Below are 27,403 nucleotides of genomic sequence, written 5' to 3' on the forward strand. Positions count from 1 at the left end.
ACACCAGGTAAATGGATTTCAAATGAGCCATGCTAAATCACCATTATAAACACAGATAAACACCAGGTAAATGGATTTCAAATGAGCCATGCTATATCACCATTATAAACACAGATAAACACCAGGTAAATGGATTTCAAATGAGCCATGCTATATCACCATTATAAACACAGATAAACACCAGGTAAATGGATTTCAAATGAGCCATGCTATATCACCATTATAAACACAGATAAACACCAGGTAAATGGATTTCAAATGAGCCATGCTATATCACCATTATAAACACAGATAAACACCAGGTAAATGGATTTCAAATGAGCCATGCTATATCACCATTATAAACACAGATAAACACCAGGTAAATGGATTTCAAATGAGCCATGCTATATCACCATTATAAACACAGATACACACTAAGTAAATGGATGCCAAATGAGCCATGCTATATCACCATTATAAACACAGATAAACACCAGGTAAATGGATTTCAAATGAGCCATGCTATAACACCATTATAAACACAGATAAACACCAGGTAAATGGATTTCAAATGAGCCATGCTATATCACCATTATAAACACAGATAAACACCAGGTAAATGGATTTCTGATTAAATAGTGGTGTCAAATGAGCCATGCTATATCACCATTATAAACACAGATAAACACCAGGTAAATGGATTTCAAATGAGCCATGCTATATCAATATTATAAACACAGATAAATAGTGGAGATAAATGGATTTCAAATGAGCCATGCTATATCACCATTATAAACACAGATAAACACCAGGTAAATGGATTTCAAATGAGCCATGCTATATCACCATTATAAACACAGATCAACACCAGGTAAATGGATTTCAAATGAGCCATGCTATATCACCATTATAAACACAGATAAACACCAGGTAAATGGATTTCAAATGAGCCATGCTATATCACCATTATAAACACAGATACACACCAGGTAAATGGATTTCAAATGAGCCATGCTATATCACCATTATAAACACAGATAAACACGAGATAAATGGATTTCAAATGAGCCATGTTATATCACCATTATAAACACAGATACACATGAGGTAAATGGATTTCAAATGAGCCATGTTATATCATCATTATAAACACCAGGTAAATGGATTTCAAATGAGCCATGTTATATCACCATTATAAACACAGATAAACACCAGGTAAATGGATTTCAAATGTGCCATGCTATATCACCATTATAAACACAGATAAACACCAGGTAAATAGATTTCAAATGAGCTGATCACTGAACACAAATGAGCTGTCACTACACTAGAGTGGATCCTGATTAAATAGTGGTGTCAGTACACTAGAGTGGATCCTGATTAAATAGTGGTGTCAGTACACTAGAGTGGATCCTTAGTGATTAAATAGTGGTGTCAGTACACTAGAGTGGATCCTTAGTGATTAAATAGTGGTGTCAGTACACTAGAGTGGATCCTTAGTGATTAAATAGTGGTGTCAGTACACTAGAGTGGATCCTGATTAAATAGTGGTGTCAGTACACTAGAGTGGATCCTTAGTGATTAAATAGTGGTGTCAGTACACTAGAGTGGATCCTGATTAAATAGTGGTGTCAGTACACTAGAGTGGATCCTGATTAAATAGTGGTGTCAGTACACTAGAGTGGATCCTGATTAAATAGTGGTGTCAGTACACTAGAGTGGATCCTGATTAAATAGTGGTGTCAGTACACTAGAGTGGATCCTTAGTGATTAAATAGTGGTGTCAGTACACTAGAGTGGATCCTGATTAAATAGTGGTGTCAGTACACTAGAGTGGATCCTGATTAAATAGTGGTGTCAGTACACTAGAGTGGATCCTGATTAAATAGTGGTGTCAGTACACTAGAGTGGATCCTGATTAAATAGTGGTGTCAGTACACTAGAGTGGATCCTGATTAAATAGTGGTGTCAGTACACTAGAGTGGATCCTTAGTGATTAAATAGTGGTGTCAGTACACTAGAGTGGATCCTGATTAAATAGTGGTGTCAGTACACTAGAGTGGATCCTGATTAAATAGTGGTGTCAGTACACTAGAGTGGATCCTGATTAAATAGTGGTGTCAGTACACTAGAGTGGATCCTTAGTGATTAAATAGTGGTGTCAGTACACTAGAGTGGATCCTGATTAAATAGTGGTGTCAGTACACTAGAGTGGATCCTGATTAAATAGTGGTGTCAGTACACTAGAGTGGATCCTTAGTGATTAAATAGTGGTGTCAGTACACTAGAGTGGATCCTTAGTGATTAAATAGTGGTGTCAGTACACTAGAGTGGATCCTGATTAAATAGTGGTGTCAGTACACTAGAGTGGATCCTTAGTGATTAAATAGTGGTGTCAGTACACTAGAGTGGATCCTTAGTGATTAAATAGTGGTGTCAGTACACTAGAGTGGATCCTGATTAAATAGTGGTGTCAGTACACTAGAGTGGATCCTAAGTGATTAAATAGTGGTGTCAGTACACTAGAGTGGATCCTGATTAAATAGTGGTGTCAGTACACTAGAGTGGATCCTGATTAAATAGTGGTGTCAGTATACTAGAGTGGATCCTGATTAAATAGTGGTGTCAGTACACTAGAGTGGATCCTAAGTGATTAAATAGTGGTGTCAGTACACTAGAGTGGATCCTGATTAAATAGTGGTGTCAGTACACTAGAGTGGATCCTGATTAAATAGTGGTGTCAGTATACTAGAGTGGATCCTGATTAAATAGTGGTGTCAGTACACTAGAGTGGATCCTGATTAAATAGTGGTGTCAGTACACTAGAGTGGATCCTGATTAAATAGTGGTGTCAGTACACTAGAGTGGATCCTAGTGATTAAATAGTGGTGTCAGTACACTAGAGTGGATCCTGATTAAATAGTGGTGTCAGTACACTAGAGTGGATCCTAAGTGATTAAATAGTGGTGTCAGTACACTAGAGTGGATCCTGATTAAATAGTGGTGTCAGTACACTAGAGTGGATCCTTAGTGATTAAATAGTGGTGTCAGTACACTAGAGTGGATCCTTAGTGATTAAATAGTGGTGTCAGTACACTAGAGTGGATCCTTAGTGATTAAATAGTGGTGTCAGTACACTAGAGTGGATCCTGATTAAATAGTGGTGTCAGTACACTAGAGTGGATCCTTAGTGATTAAATAGTGGTGTCAGTACACTAGAGTGGATCCTTAGTGATTAAATAGTGGTGTCAGTACACCAGAGTGGATATGTTTGGATGACTTACCCTGATACTCCTCTTCCTCTTAGGCCACCTCTGCAACAGGTACATGCAGGCAACAAGTACATGCAGGTTACAAGCACAACACACTGTCACAGTTAGTAGAGGAACAAAAACATGCAAGTACATCTGTACAATATGGTAGACATCATAGTTGGGGTCAATTCCATCAAACTCAGTCAAATCAGGAAGTTAAAAACTCATTCTCATTTTCTTCAAAGCTTCTCTATGAGGAACAATTGGAATTGCAGTTGACTTCCTGAATTGACTGAACTGAAAAGGAATTGACGACCAAGCCTGTTAGATGTGGTATATTGTATTGTCTAGTTCCTCAGAGTTCCTCTGATTAAATGTGGTCTCTACCTAGACATGTCCAGCATGATGACTCCCATGTCCTCCTCCAGACTGTTAGTGGTGTCAGACGCACGGACAGCTCACACACCCTGGGGATACAACAGGGATCCTTAGCATTATGGCTCAGTTAGCCTGGGTTAGCTTAGCATAGTCACTATTCAGTTAGAGTTGGTCCAGCTCGGGCTTGAAATAGATGGTGTCGATAGGGTTTGTACATTTTTCACATGGATATGCTTCTTAATAAAAAACCTTCTTGAAACAAGTCATTACGCTTTGTTATGCCAGATTGGAGAGAATCAGTCTCATTATGAAGAAATGCCAGGTTGGAGAGAATCTGTCTCATTATGAAGAAATGCCAGGTTAAAATGGTGTCTCATTATGAAGAAATGCCAGGTTGGAGAGAATCAGTCTCATTATGAAGAAATGCCAGGTTGTCAGAATCAGTCTCATTATGAAGAAATGCCAGGTTGGGGAGAATCAGTCTCATTATGAAGAAATGCCAGGTTGGAAGAATCTGTCTCATTATGAAGAAATGCCAGGTTGTGGTATCAGTCTCATTATGAAGAAATGCCAGATTAAATCAGTCTCATTATGAAGAAATGCCAGGTTGGAGATTATCTGTCTCATTATGAAGAAATGCCAGGTTGGAGAGAATCAGTATCATTATGAAGAAATGCCAGGTTGGAGAGAATCAGTCTCATTATGAAGAAATGCCAGGTTGGAGAGAATCAGTCTCATTATGAAGAAATGCCAGGATTAGAATCAGTCTCATTATGAATAAATGCCAGGTTGGATATGATCTGTCTCATTATGAAGAAATGCCAGGTGGAGAGAATCAGCCTCATTATGAAGAAATGCCAGGTTGGATAGATCTGTCTCATTTGAAGAAATGCCAGGTTGGAGAGAATCAGTCTCATTATGAAGAAATGCCAGGTTGGAGTGGTGTCAGTACACAGAATCAGTCTCATTATGAAGAAATGCCAGGTTGGAGAGAATCAGTCTCATTATGAAGAAATGCCAGATTGGAATCAGTCTCATTATGAAGAAATGCCAGGTTAAATCTGTCTCATTATGAAGAAATGCCAGGTTGGAAATAGTCTCATTATGAAGAAATGCACAGGTTGGAGAGAATCAGTCTCATTATGAAGAAATGCCAGGTTGGTGAATCAGTCTCATTATGAAGAAATGCCAGGTTAATCAGTCTCATTATGAAGAAATGCCAGGTTGAGAGTATCAGTCTCATTATGAAGAAATGCCAGTTTGGAGAGAATCCAGTCTCATTAAAGAGTGGTGTCAGGTTACACTAGAGTGGAGTCTCATTATGATTAAATGCCAGGTTGGTGAATCAGTCTCATTATGAAGAAATGCCAGGTTAAAATCAGTCTCATTATGAAGAAATGCCAGGTTGGAGAGAATTAGTCTCATTATGAAGAAATGCCAGGTTAGAGAGAATCAGTCTCATTATGAAGAAATGCCAGGTTGGATATGATCTGTCTCATTATGAAGAAATGCCAGGTTGGAGAGAATCAGTCTCATTATGAAGAAATGCCAGGTTGGATATGATCTGTCTCATTATGAAGACATGGAGGTTGGAGAGAATCAGTCTCATTATGAAGAAATGCCAGGTTGGAGAGAATCAGTCTCATTATGAAGAAATGCCAGATTAAAAATCAGTCTCATTATGAAGAAATGCCAGGTTGGAGAGAATCAGTCTCATTAAAAGAAATGCCAGGTTGGAGAGAATCAGTCTCATTAGTGAAGAAATGCCAGGTTGGAGAGAATCAGTCTCATTATGAAGAAATGCCAGGTTAAAGAATCAGTCTCATTATGAAGAAATGCCAGGTTGGAGATTATCTGTCTCATTATGAAGAAATGCCAGGTTGGAGAGAATCAGTCTCATTATGAAGAAATGCCAGATTGGGAGAGAATCTGTCTCATTATGAAGAAATGCCAGGTTGGTCTCATTATGAAGAAATGCCAGGTTGAGAGAATCAGTCTCATTATGAAGAAATGCCAGTTGGAGAATCAGTGTCATTATGAAGAAATGCCAGGTTGGAATCAGTCTCATTATGAAGAAATGCCAGGTTAGAGAGAATCAGTCTCATTATGAAGAAATGCCAGGTTGGATATGATCTGTCTCATTATGAAGAAATGCCAGGTTGGAGAGAATCAGTCTCATTATGAAGAAATGCCAGGTTGGATATGATCTGTCTCATTATGAAGAAATGCCAGGTTGGAGAGAATCAGTCTCATTATGAAGAAATGCCAGGTTGGAGAGAATCAGTCTCATTATGAAGAAATGCCAGGTTGGAGAAAATCAGTCTCATTATGAAGAAATGCCAGGTTGGAGAGAATCAGTCTCATTATGAAGAAATGCCAGGTTGGAGATTATCTGTCTCATTATGAAGAAATGCCAGGTTGGAGAGAATCAGTCTCATTATGAAGAAATGCCAGGTTGGTGTCAGACATCAGTCTCATTATGAAGAAATGCCAGGTTGGAGAGAATCAGTCTCATTGGTGAAGAAATGCCAGGTTGGAGAGAATCAGTCTCATTATGAAGAAATGCCAGGTTGAGAGTATCAGTCTCATTATGAAGAAATGCCAGGAGTGAGAGAATCAGTCTCATTATGAAGAAATGCCAGGTTAGAGAGAATCAGTCTCATTATGAAGAAATGCCAGGTTAAGAGAATCAGTCTTATGAAGAAATGCCAGGTTGAGAGTGTCAGTCTCATTATGAAGAAATGCCAGGTTGGAGATTAAATCAGTCTCATTATGAAGAAATGCCAGGTTAGAGAGAATCAGTCTCATATGAAGAAATGCCAGGTTGGATATGATCTGTCTCATTATGAAGAAATGCCAGGTTGAGAATCAGTCTCATTATGAAGAAATGCCAGGTTGGATATGATCTGTCTCATTATGAAGAAATGCCAGGTTGGAGAGAATCAGTCTCATTATGAAGAAATGCCAGGTTGGGTGAATCAGTCTCATTATGAAGAAATGCCAGATTGGAGAAATCAGTCTCATTATGAAGAAATGCCAGGTTGGAGAGAATCAGTCTCATTTGAAGAAATAGGTTGGAGTGAATCAGTCTCATTATGAAGAAATGCCAGGTTGGAGAGATTAAATATGAAGAAATGCCAGGTTGGAGAGAATCAGTCTCATTATGAAGAAATGCCAGGTTGGAGATTATCTGTCTCATTATGAAGAAATGCCAGGTTGGAGAGAATCAGTCTCATTATGAAGAAATGCCAGATTAAAATCTGTCTCATTATGAAGAAATGCCAGGTTGGATTAAATAGTGAAGAAATGCCAGGTTGGAGAGTCATCTCATTATGAAGAAATGCCAGGTTGGGAGAATCAGTCTCATTATGAAGAAATGCCAGGTTGGAAGAATCAGTCTCATTATGAAGAAATGCCAGGTTGGAGAGAATCAGTCTCATTATGATGAAATGCCAGGTTGGAGAGAATCAGTCTCATTATGAAGAAATCCCGATGGACATAGTGGTCTCATTATGAAGAAATGCCAGATTGGAGTGAATCAGTCTCATTATGAAGAAATGCCAGGTTGGAGATTATCTCTGTCTCATTATGAAGAATTGTCAGGTTAGAGTGAATCAGTCTCATTATGAAGAAATGCCAGGTTGGAGAGTCAGTCTCATTATGAAGAAATGCCAGGTTGATTAAATCAGTCTCATTATGAAGAAATGCCAGATTGGAGAGAATCTGTCTCATTATGAAGAAATGCCAGGTTGGAGAATCAGTCTCATTATGAAGAAATGCCAGGTTGGATTAGAATCAGTCTCAGTATGAAGAAATGCCAGGTTGAGAATCAGTCTCATTATGAAGAAATGCCAGATTGGAGAGAATCTGTCTCATTATGAAGAAATGCCAGGTTGGAGAGAATCAGTCTCATTATGAAGAAATGCCAGATTGGAGAGAATCAGTCTCATTATGATGAAATGCCAGGTTGGAGAGAATCAGTCTCATTATGAAGAAATGCCCGATTAAATAATCAGTCTCATTATGAAGAAATGCCAGAGTGAGAATCAGTCTCATTATGAAGAAATGCCAGGTTGGAGATTATCTCTGTCTCATTATGAAGAAATAGTTGGTGAATCAGTCTCATTATGAAGAAATGCCAGGTTAAATAGTCAGTCTCATTATGAAGAAATGCCAGGTTGGAGAGATCAGTCTCATTATGAAGAAATGCCAGGTTGGAGAGAATCAGTCTCATTAGAAGAAATGCCAGATTAAATAATCAGTCTCATTATGAAGATATGCCAGGTTGGAATCAGTCTCATTTGAAGAAATGCCAGGTTGAGAGAATCAGTCTCATTATGAAGAAATATCAGTTTGGAGAGAATCAGCCTCATTATGAAGAAATGCCAGGTTGGAGAGAATCAGCCTCATTATGAAGAAATGCCAGGTTGAAAGAGTCAGTCTCATTATGAAGAAATGCCAGATTGAGAAATAGTCTCATCATGAAGAAATGCCAGGTTGGATTATCTCTGTCTCATTATGAAGAAATGCCAGGTTGGAGAGAATCAGTCTCATTATGAAGAAATAGTGGTTGAGAGAATCAGTCTCATTATGAAGAAATGCCAGATTGGAAGAATCAGTCTCATTATGAAGAAATGCCAGGTTGGATTATCTGTCTCATTATGAAGAAATGCCAGGTTAGAGAGAATCAGTCTCATTATGAAGAAATGCCAGGTTGGAGAGAATCAGTCTCATTATGAAGAAATGCCAGGTTGGTGAGAATCAGTCTCATTATGAAGAAATGCCAGTTGGAGAGAATCAGTCTCATTATGAAGAAATGCCAGGTTGGAGAGTATCAGTCTCATTATGAAGAAATGCCAGGTTGGAGAGAATCAGTCTCATTATGAAGAAATGCCAGGTTAGAGAGAATCAGTCTCATTATGAATAAATGCCAGGTTGAGAGAATCAGTCTCATTATGAAGAAATGCCAGGTTAAATAGTCTCATTATGAAGAAATGCCAGGTTGAGAATCAGTCTCATTAAAAGAAATGCCAGGTTAGAGAGAATCAGATCTCATTATGAAGAAATGCCAGGTTGGAGAGAATCAGTCTCATTATGAAGAAATGCCAGGTTGGAGAGAATAAGTCTCATTATGAAGAAATAGGTTGGAGAATCAGTCTCATTATGAAGAAATGCCAGGTTGGAGAGAATCAGTCTCATTATGAAGAAATGCCAGGTTGGAGAGAATCAGTCTCATTATGAAGAAATGCCAGGTTGGAGAGAATCAGTCTCATTATGAAGAAATGCCAGGTTGGAGAGAATCAGTCTCATTATGAAGAAATGCCAGGTTGGAGAGAATCAGTCTCATTATGAAGAAATGCCAGGTTGGAGAGAATCAGTCTCATTATGAAGAAATGCCAGGTTGGAGAGAATCAGTCTCATTATGAAGAAATGCCAGGTTGGAGAGAATCAGTCTCATTAGAAATGCCAGATTAAAATCTGTGTCAGTGAAGAAAGCCAGGTTGGTCTCATTATGATTAAATGCCAGTGGTGTCAGTACATTATGAAGAAATGCCAGGTTGGAGAGAATCAGTCTCATTATGAAGAAATGCCAGGTTGGAGAGAATCAGTCTGATTATGAAGAAATGCCAGGTTGGAGAGAATCAGTCTCATTATGATGAAATGCCAGGTTGAGAGAATCAGTCTCATTATGAAGAAATGGATGGACATAATCAGTCTCATTATGAAGAAATGCCAGATTGGAGTCAGTCTCATTATGAAGAAATGCCAGGTTGAGATTATCTCTGTCTCATTATGAAGAAATGCCAGGTTGGTGAGAATCAGTCTCATTATGAAGAAATGCCAGGTTGGAGAGAATCAGTGATTAAATATGAAGAAATGCCAGGTTGGAGAGAATCAGTCTCATTATGAAGAAATGCCAGATTGGAGAGAATCTGTCTCATTATGAAGAAATGCCAGGTTGGAGAGAATCAGTCTCATTATGAAGAAATGCCAGGTTGGAGAGAATCAGTCTCATTATGAAGAAATGCCAGGTTGGAGAGAATCAGTCTCATTATGAAGAAATGCCAGATTGGAGAGAATCTGTCTCATTATGAAGAAATGCCAGGTTGGAGAGAATCAGTCTCATTATGAAGAAATGCCAGATTAAATAGAATCAGTCTCATTATGATGAAATGCCAGGTTGGAGAGAATCAGTCTCATTATGAAGAAATGTGATTGGACATAATCAGTCTCATTATGAAGAAATGCCAGATTGGAGAGAATCAGTCTCATTATGAAGAAATGCCAGGTTGGAGATTATCTCTGTCTCATTATGATTAAATAGTGGTGTCAGTACATTATGAAGAAATGCCAGGTTGATTAGAATCAGTGGGTGTCATTATGAAGAAATGCCAGATTGGAGAGAATCAGTCTCATTATGAAATATGCCAGGTTGAGAGAATCAGTCTCATTATGAAGAAATGCCAGGTTGATTAAATCAGTCTCATTATGAAGAAATACAGTTTGGAGTGGATCCTGATTTGAAGAAATGCCAGTTGGAGAGAATCAGCCTCATTATGAAGAAATGCCAGGTTAAAGAGTCAGTCTCATTATGAAGAAATCCAGATTAAGATAGTCAGTCTCATTATGAAGAAATGCCAGGTTGGAGATTATCTCTGTCTCATTATGAAGAAATGCCAGGTGAGAGAATAAGTCTCATTATGAAGAAATGCCAGGTTGAGAGAATCAGTCTCATTATGAAGAAATGCCAGGTTACAGAGAATCAGCATCATTATGAAGAAATGCCAGGTTGGAGAGAATCAGTCTCATTATGAAGAAATGCCAGGTTGGAGAGAATCAGTCTCATTATGAAGAAATGCCAGGTTGGAGAGAATCAGTCTCATTATGATGAAATGCCAGGTTGGAGAGAATCAGTCTCATTATGAAGAAATGCCCGATTGGACATAATCAGTCTCATTATGAAGAAATGCCAGATTGGAGAGAATCAGTCTCATTATGAAGAAATGCCAGGTTGGAGATTATCTCTGTCTCATTATGAAGAAATGCCAGGTTGGAGAGAATCTGTCTCATTATGAAGAAATGCCAGGTTGGAGAGAATCAGTCTCATTATGAAGAAATGCCAGGTTGGAGAGAATCAGTCTCATTATGAAGAAATGCCAGGTTGGAGAGAATCAGTCTCATTATGAAGAAATGCCAGATTGGAGAGAATCAGTCTCATTATGAAGATATGCCAGGTTGGAGTGAATCAGTCTCATTATGAAGAAATGCCAGGTTGGAGAGAATCAGTCTCATTATGAAGAAATGCCAGTTTGGAGAGAATCAGCCTCATTATGAAGAAATGCCAGGTTGGAGAGAATAAGTCTCATTATGAAGAAATGCCAGGTTGGAAAGAGTCAGTCTCATTATGAAGAAATGCCAGATTGGAGAGAATCAGTATCATTATGAAGAAATGCCAGGTTGGAGATTATCTCTGTCTCATTATGAAGAAATGCCAGGTTGGAGAGAATCAGTCTCATTATGAAGAAATGCCAGGTTGGAGAGAATCAGTCTCATTATGAAGAAATGCCAGGTTGGAGAGAATCAGTCTCATTATGAAGAAATGCCAGATTGGAGAGAATCTGTCTCATTATGAAGAAATGCCAGGTTGGAGAGAATCAGTCTCATTATGAAGAAATGCCAGGTTGGAGAGAATCAGTCTCATTATGAAGAAATGCCAGGTTGGAGAGAATCAGTCTCATTATGAAGAAATGCCAGGTTGGAGAGAATCTGTCTCATTATGAAGAAATGCCAGGTTGGAGAGAATCAGTCTCATTATGAAGAAATACCAGGTTGGAGAGAATCAGTCTCATTATGAAGAAATGCCAGATTGGAGAGAATCAGTCTCATTATGAAGAAATGCCAGGTTGGAGAGAATCAGTCTCATTATGAAGAAATGCCAGGTTGGAGAGAATCAGTCTCATTATGAAGAAATGCCAGGTTGGAGAGAATCAGTCTCATTATGAAGAAATGCCAGGTTGGAGAGAATCAGTCTCATTATGAAGAAATGCCAGGTTGGAGAGAATCAGTCTCATTATGAAGAAATGCCAGGTTGGAGAGAATCAGTCTCATTATGAAGAAATGCCAGGTTGGAGAGAATCAGTCTCATTATGAAGAAATGCCAGATTGGAGAGAATCAGTCTCATTATGAAGAAATGCCAGGTTGGAGAGAATCAGTCTCATTATGAAGAAATGCCAGGTTGGAGAGAATCAGTCTCATTATGAAGAAATGCCAGGTTGGAGAGAATCAGTCTCATTATGAAGAAATGCCAGGTTGGAGAGAATCAGTCTCATTATGAAGAAATGCCAGGTTGGAGAGAATCAGCCTCATTATGAAGAAATGCCAGGTTGGAGAGAATCAGTCTCATTATGAAGAAATGCCAGGTTGGAGAGAATCAGTCTCATTATGAAGAAATGCCAGGTTGGAGAGAATCAGTCTCATTATGAAGAAATGCCAGGTTGGAGAGAATCAGTCTCATTATGAAGAAATGCCAGGTTGGAGATAATCAGTCTCATTATGAAGAAATGCCAGGTTGGAGAGAATCAGTGTTATTTTCGTATTGACAACATTAACGGCATCAGAATACTTGTGTGTATTGACGTGTGTAACTGATAGAGTGTTAATGTTTTACATGTGTAAGATTACTTTACTGATCATATTGCACTATAAACTGAGATTAGCTCCGGTTGCTGCCTCTCTAACCTCTCACCTCTCTCACCTCTCTAACCTCTAGGTTACCTGCTGCCAGAGTTACAACAATCAATATCTCCTGAAAACTGTGACATTTTAAAATGTGTCACTCACTTTTCCATCTCCAGATCACTGAGGAGAAGGTAGCTGGATCCCATGAAGTCATCCATGGTCAGATCCCGGTCATACACCTGCAAGGTAGACCAGATGAAGATGCTTAATGAAGAGTGAAACAGAACAAAGAGCAGAAAACACTCGTCTGACCAGAACGGCCCCTACTGGGCCCCGCACATGAGGTATGTCCTAACCCCTACCTTAATATACAGTCTCTGGTCCAGGTCTCTGACAGGGAAAGAGAAGGACTCGTTCCATGTTGGGTTGAGGTTCTTATAAACCACTTTGCTCTTGTATAGTGTCTTCCCATCCAGTTTAAACTTCACGTAAGGATCACTTGTACCTGAGAACGGACAAAACACAGAGAAGGAATATCTCTATGAGAGGACAGATGACTTCATCATACACTATGGACTGGATTTAATGTCATTATTATGGGGTGGCCTCAGTGGCCAAGTGGTTAGTGTGTCTGTGCACTGAGGTTGGAAGGTTGGTGAGAGTGAACTCGCAGTCACCATTTCCTTGTACTGTGTAACGTGTATCCTGTGCATATGACTAATAAACTGGCTCTTGGTTAATGATTAATGGAATGTAAACAATAAGCAGGAAGAGATTTCAGGAAGAAGAAAAACATGATTCCTCTCCATCTCAACACAACGTCAGTGGACTCAATACTCTACATTCAGTCGTCTTCCAGCGCACATCTCAAGTCATGTCTGATTCCTCTCCATCTCAACACAACGTCAGTGGACTCAATACTCTACATTCAGTCGTCTTCCAGCGCACATCTCAAGTCATGTCTGAGTACAGAGACAGTTTCTTCCAGAGGAAGTGGTTTTGATGATGGGCTCAATGTGAGACGGCACAGTTTCCTAAGAGAACCAGTCACGACAACTCAGTATCCGTGGTGCAACATTTAGAAGAGCATTGGTGAAAACCGTCAACTGTTAAGAGGAGTCAATATCTTCACTACTCTAGACATGAACAGTATCTTCACTACTCTAGACATGAACAGTATCTTCACTACCCTAGACATGAACAGTATCTTCACTACCCTAGACATGAACAGTATCTTCACTACCCTAGACATGAACAGTATCTTCACTACCCTAGACATGAACAGTATCTTCACTACTCTAGACATGAATAGTATCTTCACTACCCTAGACATGAACAGTATCTTCACTACTCTAGACATGAACAGTATCTTCACTACTCTAGACATGAACAGTATCTTCACTACTCTAGACATGAACAGTATCTTCACTACTCTAGACATGAACAGTATCTTCACTACTCTAGACATGAACAGTATCTTCACTACTCTAGACATGAACAGTATCTTCACTACTCTAGACATGAACAGTATCTTCACTACTCTAGACATGAACAGTATCTTCACTACTCTAGACATGAACAGTATCTTCACTACTCTAGACATGAACAGTATCTTCACTACTCTAGACATGAACAGTATCTTCACTACCCTAGACATGAACAGTATCTTCACTACTCTAGACATGAACAGTATCTTCACTACTCTAGACATGAACAGTATCTTCACTACTCTAGACATGAACAGTATCTTCACTACCCTAGACATGAACAGTATCTTCACTACCCTAGACATGAACAGTATCTTCACTACCCTAGACATGAACAGTATCTTCACTACTCTAGACATGAACAGTATCTTCACTACCCTAGACATGAACAGTATCTTCACTACTCTAGACATGAACAGTATCTTCACTACCCTAGACATGAACAGTATCTTCACTACTCTAGACATGAACAGTATCTTCACTACTCTAGACATGAACAATATCTTCACTACTCTAGAGATGAACAGTATCTTCACGACTCAAGACATGAACAGGAGTTAATATCTTCACTACTCTAGACATGAACAGTATCTTCACTACTCTAGACATGAACAGGAGTCAATATCTTCACTACTCTAGATATGAACAATATCTTCACTACTCTAGACATGGACAGTATCTTCACTACTCTAGACATGAACAATATCTTCACTACTCTAGACATGAACAATATCTTCACTACACTAGACATGAACAGTATCTTCACTACTCTAGACATGAACAGTATCTTCACTACTCTAGACATGAACAGTATCTTCACTACTCTAGACATGAACAGTATCTTCACTACTCTAGACATGAACAGTATCTTCACTACTCTAGACATGAACAGTATCTTCACTACTCTAGACATGAACAGTATCTTCACTACTCTAGACATGGACAGTATCTTCACTACTCTAGACATGAACAGCATCTTCACTACTCTAGACATGAACAGAAGTCAATATCTTCACTACTCTAGACATTAACAGTATCTTCACTACTCTAGACATGAACAGTATCTTCACTACCCTAGACATGAACAGTATCTTCACTACTCTAGACATGAACAGTATCTTCACTACCCTAGACATGAACAGTATCTTCACTACCCTAGACATGAACAATATCTTCACTACTCTAGACATGAACAGTATCTTCACTACTCTAGACATGAACAGTATCTTCACTACTCTAGACATGAACAGTATCTTCACTACTCTAGACATGAACAGTATCTTCACTACTCTAGACATGAACAGTATCTTCACTACTCTAGACATGAACAGGAGTCAATATCTTCACTACTCTAGACATGAACAATATCTTCACTACTCTAGACATGAACAGTATCTTCACTACTCTAGACATGAACAGTATCTTCACTACTCTAGACATGAACAGTATCTTCACTACTCTAGACATGAACAGTATCTTCACTACTCTAGACATGAACAGGAGTCAATATCTTCACTACTCTAGATATGAACAATATCTTCACTACTCTAGACATGGACAGTATCTTCACTACTCTAGACATGAACAGTATCTTCACTACTCTAGACATGAACAATATCTTCACTACTCTAGACATGAACAGGAGTCAATATCTTCACTACTCTAGATATGAACAATATCTTCACTACTCTAGACATGAACAATATCTTCACTACTCTAGACATGAACAGTATCTTCACTACTCTAGACATGAACAGTATCTTCACTACTCTAGACATGAACAGTATCTTCACTACTCTAGACATGAACAGTATCTTCACTACTCTAGACATGAACAGTATCTTCACTACTCTAGACATGAACAGTATCTTCACTACCCTAGACATGAACAGTATCTTCACTACTCTAGACATGAACAGTATCTTCACTACCCTAGACATGAACAGTATCTTCACTACTCTAGACATGAACAGTATCTTCACTACTCTAGACATGAACAGTATCTTCACTACTCTAGACATGAACAGTATCTTCACTACCCTAGACATGAACAGTATCTTCACTACTCTAGACATGAACAGTATCTTCACTACCCTAGACATGAACAGTATCTTCACTACCCTAGACATGAACAATATCTTCACTACTCTAGACATGAACAATATCTTCACTACTCTAGACATGGACAGTATCTTCACTACTCTAGACATGAACAGCATCTTCACTACTCTAGACATGAACAGTATCTTCACTACTCTAGACATGGACAGTATCTTCACTACTCTAGACATGAACAGTATCTTCACTACTCTAGACATGAACAGTATCTTCACTACTCTAGACATGAACAGTATCTTCACTACTCTAGACATGAACAGTATTTTCACTACCCTAGACATGAACAGTATCTTCACTACCCTAGACATGAACAGTATCTTCACTACTCTAGACATGAACAGTATCTTCACTATCTAGACATGGACAGTATCTTCACTACTCTAGACATGAACACATCTTCACTACTCAAGACATGAACAGGAGTCAATATCTTAACACTCTAGACATGAACAATATCTTCACTACTCTAGACATGAACACATCTTCACTTCTAGACATGAACAATATCTTCACTACTCTAGACATGGACAGTATCTTCACTCACTCTAGACATGAACAGCATCTTCACTACTCTAGACATGACAGTATCTTCACTACTCTAGACATGGACAGTATCTTCACTACTCTAGACATGAACAGCATCTTCACTACTCTAGACATGAACAGTATCTTCACTACTCTAGACATGAACAGTATCTTCACTACTCTAGACATGAACAGTATCTTCACTACAGTCACTAGACATGAACAGTGTCTATCTTCACTACTCTAGACATTAACAGTATCTTCACTACCCTAGACATGAACAGAAGTCCTATCTTCACTACTCTAGACATTAACAGTATCTTCACAGTCACTAGACATTAACAGTATCTTCAATACAGTCACTAGACATGAACAGTATCTTCACTACAGTCACTGGTAACATTAACAGTATCTTCAATACAGTCCTGGTAACATGAACAGTATCTTCAATACAGTCACTAGTAACATGAACACTGTATCTTCAATACAGTCACTAGTAACATGAACAATATCTTCTCAATACAGTCACTGGTAACATTAACAGTATCTTCAATACAGACATGAACAGTATCTTCACTACAGTGACATGAACAATATCACTAACATTAACACTCACTCTAACATGAACAATATGTTCTTCTCAATACAGTCACAGGGTAACATTAACACTGACATGAACAATATCTTCAATACAGTCACTGGACATTAACACTATCTTCTCAATACAGTCACTGGTAACATTAACACTGTGCCTTTCAATACAGTCACTAGTAACATGAACAGTATCTTCACTACAGTCACTAGACATTAACAGTATCTTCACTCACTCTAACATGAACAGGAGTCAATATCTTCAGTCACTCTAGATATGAACAATATCTTCACTACAGTCTGGACATTAACAGTATCTTCACTACTCTAGACATGAACAGTATCTTCACTACAGTCACTAGTAACATTAACAGTATCTTCACTACAGTCACTAGTAACATGAACACTGTGTCAATATCTTCACTACTCTAGATATGAACAATATCTTCACTAGTCACTGGTAACATTAACACTGTTTTCACAGTCACTCTAGACATAACACAGTATCTTCAATACAGTCACTGGTAACATGAACAGTATCTTCACTACTCTAGACATGAACAGTATCTTCACTTCTCAATACAGTCACTGGACATGAACAGTATCTTTCACTGCAGTCACTAGACATTAACAATATCTTCACTACTCAAGACATGAACATATCTTCACTACTGGACATGAACAATATCTTCAACTACTCTAACATTAACAATATCTTCAATACAGTCACTAGTAACATTAACAGTATCTCTCACTACAGTCCCTAGACATGAACAGCATCTTTCACTACAGTCTAGACATGAACAGCATCTTCACTGTCACTCTAACATGAACAGTATCTTCACTACAGTCACTGGTAACATTAACAGTATCTTCTCTACACCCTAGACATGTAACATTATGTGCCTTTCACAGTCACTCTAACATTAACACTGTGACCTTCTTCAACTCTAGAAATTTATATTTTGGTAACATTAACACTGTGCTTCTTCTCAATACAGTCACTGGTAACATTAACACTGTGTCTTCTCAATACAGTCACTGGTAACATTAACACTGTGTCTTCTCAATACAGTCACTGGTAACATTAACACTGTGTCTTCTCAATACAGTCACTGGTAACATTAACACTGTGCCTTCTCAATACAGTCACTGGTAACATTAACACTGTGTCTTCTCAATACAGTCACTGGTAACATTAACACTGTGCCTTCTCAATGCAGTCACTGGTAACATTAACACTGTGCCTTCTCAATACAGTCACTGGTAACATTAACACTGTGCCTTCTCAATACAGTCACTGGTAACATTAACACTGTGTCTTCTCAATACAGTCACTGGTAACATTAACACTGTGTCTTCTCAATACAGTCACTGGTAACATTAACACTGTGCCTTCTCAATACAGTCACTGGTAACATTAACACTGTGCCTTCTCAATACAGTCACTGGTAACATTAACACTGTGTCTTCTCAATACAGTCACTGGTAACATTAACACTGTGCCTTCTCAATACAGTCACTGGTAACATTAACACTGTGTCTTCTCAATACAGTCACTGGTAACATTAACACTGTGCCTTCTCAATACAGTCACTGGTAACATTAACACTGTGTCTTCTCAATACAGTCACTGGTAACATTAACACTGTGCCTTCTCAATACAGTCACTGGTAACATTAACACTGTGTCTTCTCAATACAGTCACTGGTAACATTAACACTGTGTCTTCTCAATACAGTCACTGGTAACATTAACACTGTGCCTTCTCAATACAGTCACTGGTAACATTAACACTGTGCCTTCTCAATACAGTCACTGGTAACATTAACACTGTGTCTTCTCAATACAGTCACTGGTAACATTAACACTGTGTCTTCTCAATACAGTCACTGGTAACATTAACACTGTGTCTTCTCAATACAGTCACTGGTAACATTAACACTGTGTCTTCTCAATACAGTCACTGGTAACATTAACACTGTGCCTTCTCAATACAGTCACTGGTAACATTAACACTGTGTCTTCTCAATACAGTCACTGGTAACATTAACACTGTGTCTTCTCAATGCAGTCACTGGTAACATTAACACTGTGTCTTCTCAATACAGTCACTGGTAACATTAACACTGTGTCTTCTCAATACAGTCACTGGTAACATTATGCCTTCTCAATACAGTCACTGGTAACATTAACACTGTGCCTTCTCAATACAGTCACTGGTAACATTATGCCTTCTCAATACAGTCACTGGTAACATTAACACTGTGTCTTCTCAATACAGTCACTGGTAACATTAACACTGTGCCTTCTCAATACAGTCACTGGTAACATTAACACTGTGCCTTCTCAATACAGTCACTGGTAACATTAACACTGTGTCTTCTCAATACAGTCACTGGTAACATTAACACTGTGCCTTCTCAATACAGTCACTGGTAACATTAACACTGTGTCTTCTCAATACAGTCACTGGTAACATTAACACTGTGCCTTCTCAATACAGTCACTGGTAACATTAACACTGTGTCTTCTCAATACAGTCACTGGTAACATTAACACTGTGTCTTCTCAATACAGTCACTGGTAACATTAACACTGTGTCTTCTCAATACAGTCACTGGTAACATTAACACTGTGCCTTCTCAATACAGTCACTGGTAACATTAACACTGTGTCTTCTCAATACAGTCACTGGTAACATTAACACTGTGTCTTCTCAATACAGTCACTGGTAACATTAACACTGTGTCTTCTCAATACAGTCACTGGTAACATTAACACTGTGTCTTCTCAATACAGTCACTGGTAACATTAACACTGTGCCTTCTCAATACAGTCACTGGTAACATTAACACTGTGTCTTCTCAATACAGTCACTGGTAACATTAACACTGTGTCTTCTCAATGCAGTCACTGGTAACATTAACACTGTGTCTTCTCAATACAGTCACTGGTAACATTAACACTGTGTCTTCTCAATACAGTCACTGGTAACATTAACACTGTGTCTTCTCAATACAGTCACTGGTAACATTAACACTGTGCCTTCTCAATACAGTCACTGGTAACATTAACACTGTGTCTTCTCAATACAGTCACTGGTAACATTAACACTGTGCCTTCTCAATACAGTCACTGGTAACATTAACACTGTGTCTTCTCAATACAGTCACTGGTAACATTAACACTGTGTCTTCTCAATACAGTCACTGGTAACATTAACACTGTGCCTTCTCAATGCAGTCACTGGTAACATTAACACTGTGCCTTCTCAATACAGTCACTGGTAACATTAACACTGTGCCTTCTCAATACAGTCACTGGTAACATTAACACTGTGTCTTCTCAATACAGTCACTGGTAACATTAACACTGTGCCTTCTCAATACAGTCACTGGTAACATTAACACTGTGTCTTCTCAATACAGTCACTGGTAACATTAACACTGTGTCTTCTCAATACAGTCACTGGTAACATTAACACTGTGCCTTCTCAATACAGTCACTGGTAACATTAACACTGTGCCTTCTCAATACAGTCACTGGTAACATTAACACTGTGCCTTCTCAATACAGTCACTGGTAACATTAACACTGTGCCTTCTCAATACAGTCACTGGTAACATTAACACTGTGTCTTCTCAATACAGTCACTGGTAACATTAACACTGTGCCTTCTCAATACAGTCACTGGTAACATTAACACTGTGTCTTCTCAATGCAGTTGCTGTGCTCGTATTATAAAGGAGAACTATCGCCTTATGGTGTGGATAGTCGTGTTGCAAGCCCGGCTTCAGATACAATCATTATGCAAGTGTCATTTCAGTGTAGCAAAGGGTGAAACAGTGTCTGTGCCACCAGTAACTACACTAATCTCTGGCTTCCACAAACAGGACCAGGCCTGTCCTGCTGAGGAGTGACGGACTCCATCCTAGGCAGTAATAATCTCTGGCCTCCACAAACAGGACCAGGCCTGGCCTGCTGAGGAGTGACGGACTCCATCCTAGCCAGTAATAATCTCTGGCCTCCACAAACAGGACCAGGCCTGGCCTGCTGAGGAGTGACGGACTCCATCCTAGCATGAGGAGTGACGGACTCCATCCTAGCATCCTAGGCCAGTAATAATCCTAGCATCCTAGCCTCTGGCCTCCACAAACAGGAAACAGTGACCAGGCCTGGCCTGCTGAGGAGTAATAATCTCTTACCAAACAGGACCGGACTCCATCCCAGCATCCATCCTAGCCAGTAATAATCTCTGGCTTCCACAAACAGGACCAGGCCTGGCCAGGTTTTATGTTTTATGAAGTGTAATAACAGTCTTACCACAGTGTTATGACCAGTTTAATAACAGTCTAACAGTCTACAGAGGTCTCTAATGACCAGGTTTTATGTGTTATGAAGTGTAATAACAGTCTTACCACAGAGGTCTCTGACCAGGTTTTATGACCAGGTTTTATGACCAGGTTTTATGAAGTGTTATGAAGTGTAATAACAGTCTTACCACAGAGGTCTCTAATGACCAGGTTTTATGTGTTATGAAGTGTAATAACAGTCTTACCACAGAGGTCTCTAATGACCAGGTTTTATGTGTTATGAAGTGTTATGAAGTGTAATAACAGTCTTACCACAGAGGTCTCTAATGACCAGGTTTTATGTGTTATGAAGTGTAATAACAGTCTTACCACAGAGGTCTCTAATGACCAGGTTTTATGTGTTATGAAGTGTTATGAAGTGTAATAACAGTCTTACCACAGAGGTCTCTAATGACCAGGTTTTATGTGTTATGAAGTGTAATAACAGTCTTACCACAGAGGTCTCTAATGACCAGGTTTTATGTGTTATGAAGTGTTATGAAGTGTAATAACAGTCTTACCACAGAGGTCTCTAATGACCAGGTTTTATGTGTTATGAAGTGTAATAACAGTCTTACCACAGAGGTCTCTAATGACCAGGTTTTATGTGTTATAAAGTCTAATAACAGTCTTACCACAGTGGTCTCTAATGACCAGGTTTTATGTGTTATGAAGTGTTATGAAGTGTAATAACAGTCTTACCACAGATGTCTCTAATGACCAGGTTTTATGTGTTATGAAGTGTAATAACAGTCTTAACACAGAGGTCTCTAATGACCAGGTTTTATGTGTTATGAAGTGTTATGAAGTGTAATAACAGTCTTACCACAGAGGTCTCTAATGACCAGGTTTTATGTGTTATGAAGTGTTATGAAGTGTAATAACAGTCTTACCACAGAGGTCTCTAATGACCAGGTTTTATGTGTTATGAAGTGTAATAACAGTCTTACCACAGAGGTCTCTAATGACCAGGTTTTATGTGTTATGAAGTGTTATGAAGTGTAATAACAGTCTTACCACAGAGGTCTCTAATGACCAGGTTTTATGTGTTATGAAGTGTTATGAAGTGTAATAACAGTCTTACCACAGAGGTCTCTAATGACCAGGTTTTATGTGTTATGAAGTGTAATAACAGTCTTACCACAGAGGTCTCTAATGACCAGGTTTTATGTGTTATGAAGTGTAATAACAGTCTTACCACAGCGGTCTCTAATGACCAGGTTTTATGTGCTATGAAGTGTAATAACAGTCTTACCACAGCGGTCTCTGATGACCAGGTTTTATGTGTTATGAAGTGTTATGAAGTGTAATAACAGTCTTACCACAGAGGTCTCTGATGACCAGGTTTTGTGTTATGAAGTGTTATGAAGTGTAATAACAGCGTTACCACAGAGGTCTCTAATGACCAGGTTTTATGTGCTATGAAGTGTTATGGAGTGTAATAACAGTCTTACCACAGAGGTCTCTAATGACCAGGTTTTATGTGCTATGAAGTGTAATAACAGTCTTACCACAGCGGTCTCTGACGACCAGGTTTTATGTGTTATGAAGTGTAATAACAGTCTTACCACAGAGGTCTCTAATGACCAGGTTTTATTTTATGAAGTGTTATGAAGTGTAAGAGGTCTCTAACAGTCTTACAGTCTTACAGAGGTCTCTAATGACCAGGTTTTATGTGTTATGAAGTGTAATAACAGTCTTACCACAGAGGTCTCTAATGACCAGGTTTTATGTGTTATGAAGTGTAATAACAGTCTTACCACAGAGGTCTCTAATGACCAGGTTTTATGTGTTATGAAGTGTTATGAAGTGTAATAACAGTCTTACCACAGAGGTCTCTAATGACCAGGTTTTATGTGTTATGAAGTGTAATAACAGTCTTACCACAGAGGTCTCTGATGACCAGGTTTTATGTGTTATGAAGTGTAATAACAGTCTTACCACAGAGGTCTCTAATGACCAGGTTTTATGTGTTATGAAGTGTAATAACAGTCTTACCACAGAGGTCTCTAATGACCAGGTTTTATGTGTTATGAAGTGTTATGAAGTGTAATAACAGTCTTACCACAGAGGTCTCTAATGACCAGGTTTTATGTGTTATGAAGTGTAATAACAGTCTTACCACAGAGGTCTCTAATGACCAGGTTTTATGTGTTATGAAGTGTTATGAAGTGTAATAACAGTCTTACCACAGAGGTCTCTAATGACCAGGTTTTATGTGTTGAAGTGAAGTTACCACAGTCTCTAATGACCAGGTTTTAGCTATGAAGTTGAAGTGTAACAGCATGGTCTCTAACGACCAGGTTTTATGTGTTATAGTGGGTAATCAGTCCCACAGGGACTCACCCAACCAGGTTTTATGTGTTATGAATGTATGTCTCTAACACATGAATGTAAGTGCTTTATAAAAGTCTGCTAAATGGTTATGAAGTGTAATAACAGTCTTACCACAGAGGTCTCTAATGACCAGGTTTTATGTGTTATGAAGTGTAATAACAGTCTTACCACAGAGGTCTCTAATGACCAGGTTTTATGTGTTATGAAGTGTAATAACAGTCTTACCACAGAGGTCTCTAATGACCAGGTTTTATGTGTTATGAAGTGTAATAACAGTCTTACCACAGAGGTCTCTAATGACCAGGTTTTATGTGTTATGAAGTGTAATAACAGTCTTACCACAGAGGTCTCTAATGACCAGGTTTTATGTGTTTGAAGTGTAATAACAGTCTTACAGAGGTCTCTAACAGTCTTAACAGTCTTACCACAGAGGTCTCTAATGACCAGGTTTTATGTGTTATGAAGTGTTATAACAGTGTTACCACAGAGGTCTCTAATGACCAGGTTTTTTTATGTGTTATGAAGTGTAATAACAGTCTTACCACAGAGGTCTCTAATGACCAGGTTTTATGTGTTATGAAGTGTTATAACAGTCTTACCACAGAGGTCTCTAATGACCAGGTTTTATGTGTTATGAAGTGTAATAACAGTCTTACCACAGAGGTCTCTAATGACCAGGTTTTATGTGTTATGAAGTGTAATAACAGTCTTACCACAGAGGTCTCTAATGACCAGGTTTTATGTGTTATGAAGTGTAATAACAGTCTTACCACAGAGGTCTCTAATGACCAGGTTTTATGTGTTATGAAGTGTAATAACAGTCTTACCACAGCGGTCTCTAATGACCAGGTTTTATGTGTTATGAAGTGTAATAACAGTCTTACCACAGCGGTCTCTGATGACCAGGTTGCGTCCTTCCTTCAGGTTGATAGAGAGGAGGTAGGACCTCTGGGACTCTCTGGTGCTGTCGGATACACTCAGCATCTCAGTAGGACTCCCCATCTCAAACTGTTGGAGTACATAGATGATGGAAACACTTGAGCATATGAGGGATACAAAGTATATTGAAAGCAGAAACCACAGGTGTGGTTCCTGAGTTCATAAGCCATTAACACATCCCATCATGCTTAGGGTCATGTAGAAAATGTCCAGATCAATATTTTGGCTTCCATGGCTACAATAAAAAATCTCAGTGACTTTGAAAGAGGGGTCTCAAAGGAAGATAGGGGGTTTAAAGGGGGTTTGTGTCTCAGTCACCAGATCTCAACCCAGAGGGGGTTAAAGGGGGTTTGCGTCTCAGTCACCAGATCTCAACCCAGAGGGGGTTGAAAGGGGGTTTGTGTCTCAGTCACCAGATCTCAACCCAGAGGGGGTTTAAAGGGGGTTTGTGTCTCAGTCACCAGATCTCAACCCAGAGGGGGTTTAAAGGGGGTTTGTGTCTCAGTCACCAGATCTCAACCCAGAGGGGGTTTAAAGGGGGTTTGTGTCTCAGTCACCAGATCTCAACCCAGAGGGGGTTAAAGGGGGTTTGCGTCTCAGTCACCAGATCTCAACCTCAACCCAGAGGGGTTTAAAGGGGGTTGTGTCTCAGTCACCAGATCTCAACCCAGAAGGGGGTTTGTGTCTCAGTCACCAGATCTCAACCCAGAGGGGGTATAAAGGGGGTTTGTGTCTCAGTCACCAGATCTCAACCCAGAGGGGGTTTAAAGGGGGTTGGTGTCTCAGTCACCAGATCTCAACCCAGAGGGGGTTTAAAGGGGGTTGGTGTCTCAGTCACCAGATCTCAACCCCGAGGGGGTTTGTGTCTCAGTCACCAGATCTCAACCCAGAGGGGGTTTGTGTCTCAGTCACCAGATCTCAACCCAGAGGGGGTTTAAAGGGGGTTTGTGTCTCAGTCACCAGATCTCAACCCAGAGGGGGTTTAAAGGGGGTTTGTGTCTCAGTCACCAGATCTCAACCCAGAGGGGGTTTAAAGGGGGTTTGTGTCTCAGTCACCAGATCTCAACCCAGAGGGGGTTTGTGTCTCAGTCACCAGATCTCAACCCAGAGGGGGTTTAAAGGGGTTTGTGTCTCAGTCACCAGATCTCAACCCAGAGGGGGTTTAAAGGGGGTTTGTGTCTCAGCCACCAGATCTCAACCCAGAGGGGGTTTAAAGGGGGTTTGTGTCTCAGTCACCAGGTCTCAACCCAGAGGGGGTTTAATGGGGGTTTGTGTCTCAGTCACCAGATCTCAGCCCAGAGGGGGTTTAAAGGGGGTTTGTGTCTCAGCCCCAGATCTCAACCAGACCAGCTCAGAGCAGAGGGGGTTAAAGGGGGTTTGTCTCAGTCACCAGATCTCAACCCAGAGGGGTTTAATGGGGTTTGTGTCTCAGCCACCAGATCTCAGCCCAGAGGGGGTTTGATGACCCTCAGTCCAGATCTCAGACCAGGGGGTTTAAAGAGCATGATCTGACCCTGTCTCAGTCACCAGATCCAGCCCAGAGGGGGCATGATGTCCCAGTCACCAGATCTCAGACCAGCTCAGCCAGCAGATCTCAACCCTGTCTCAGTCACCAGATCTCAGCTCAGAGGGGGTTTAAAGGGGTTTGTGTCTCAGACCAGATCCAACCTCAGAGGGGGTTTGTGTCCCAGTCACCAGATCTCAGACCAGCTCAGGGTTTGATGTCCCTGTCACCAGATCTCAGACCAGACCAGCTCAGACGGCGCCTGAGACCCTACCACCATCAACAACACAAACCAGACCAGCTCAGAGCATGATGACCCTGTCCAGACCAGACCAGCTCAGAGCATGATGACCCTGTCCAGACCAGACCAGCTCAGAGCATGATGACCCTGTCCAGACCAGACCAGCTCAGAGCATGATGACCCTGTCCAGACCAGACCAGCTCAGAGCATGATGACCCTGTCCAGACCAGACCAGCTCAGAGCATGATGACCCTGTCCAGACCAGACCAGCTCAGAGCATGATGACCCTGTCCAGACCAGACCAGCTCAGAGCATGATGACCCTGTCCAGACCAGACCAGCTCAGAGCATGATGACCCTGTCCAGACCAGACCAGCTCAGAGCATGATGACCCTGTCCAGACCAGACCAGCTCAGAGCAGATGACCCTGTCCAGACCAGACCAGCTCAGAGCACTGATGACCCTGTCCAGACCAGACCAGCTCAGAGCACGATGACCCTGTCCAGACCAGACCAGCTCAGAGCATGATGACCCTGTCCAGACCAAAGACCAGCTCAGACCATGATGACCCTGTCCAGACCAGACCAGCTGTGGAGCATGATGACCCTGTCCAAGGACCAGCTCAGAGCATGATGACCCTGTCCAGACCAAACCAGCTCAGAGCATGATGACCCTGTCCAGACCAGACCAGCTCAGAGCATGATGACCCTGTCCAGACCAAACCAGCTCAGAGCATGATGACCCTGTCCAGACCAGACCAGCTCAGAGCATGATGACCCTGTCCAGACCAGACCAGCTCAGAGCATGATGACCCTGTCCAGACCAGACCAGCTCAGAGCTCTAACCCTTTCAGTCAGTCAGCCAGCCAGACAGTGTTAGACCTCTGTTGGGGACTGTTGAGTCTGTAGACTGCTGTGGTACAGTGTCCATTAGGGACCAGGCTGTAGACTGCTGTGGTACAGTGTCTATTAAGGACCAGGCTGTAGACTGCTGTGGTACAGTGTCCATTAGGG

General features: G+C 40.2%; 1 long non-coding RNA gene and 1 pseudogene across 1 annotated transcript in view; one reads left to right on the forward strand and one right to left on the reverse strand.

Moving 5' to 3' along the window:
* The window catches only part of LOC127922536 (uncharacterized), a 2,557-nt gene extending 2,154 nt beyond the window's left edge, over positions 1-403 (forward strand). The window contains exon 3 of the long non-coding RNA XR_008111645.1: positions 67-403. This is a non-coding gene — a long non-coding RNA (uncharacterized LOC127922536). The remainder of the gene's footprint in view (positions 1-66) is intronic.
* LOC127922535 (multiple C2 and transmembrane domain-containing protein 2-like) overlaps positions 1-27,403 on the reverse strand; it is a 147,647-nt pseudogene that overhangs the window by 58,234 nt on the left and 62,010 nt on the right.

The sequence above is a fragment of the Oncorhynchus keta genome, unplaced genomic scaffold, assembly GCF_023373465.1.
Source record: "Oncorhynchus keta strain PuntledgeMale-10-30-2019 unplaced genomic scaffold, Oket_V2 Un_contig_2616_pilon_pilon, whole genome shotgun sequence".
Taxonomy (NCBI): Eukaryota; Metazoa; Chordata; class Actinopteri; order Salmoniformes; family Salmonidae; genus Oncorhynchus; species Oncorhynchus keta.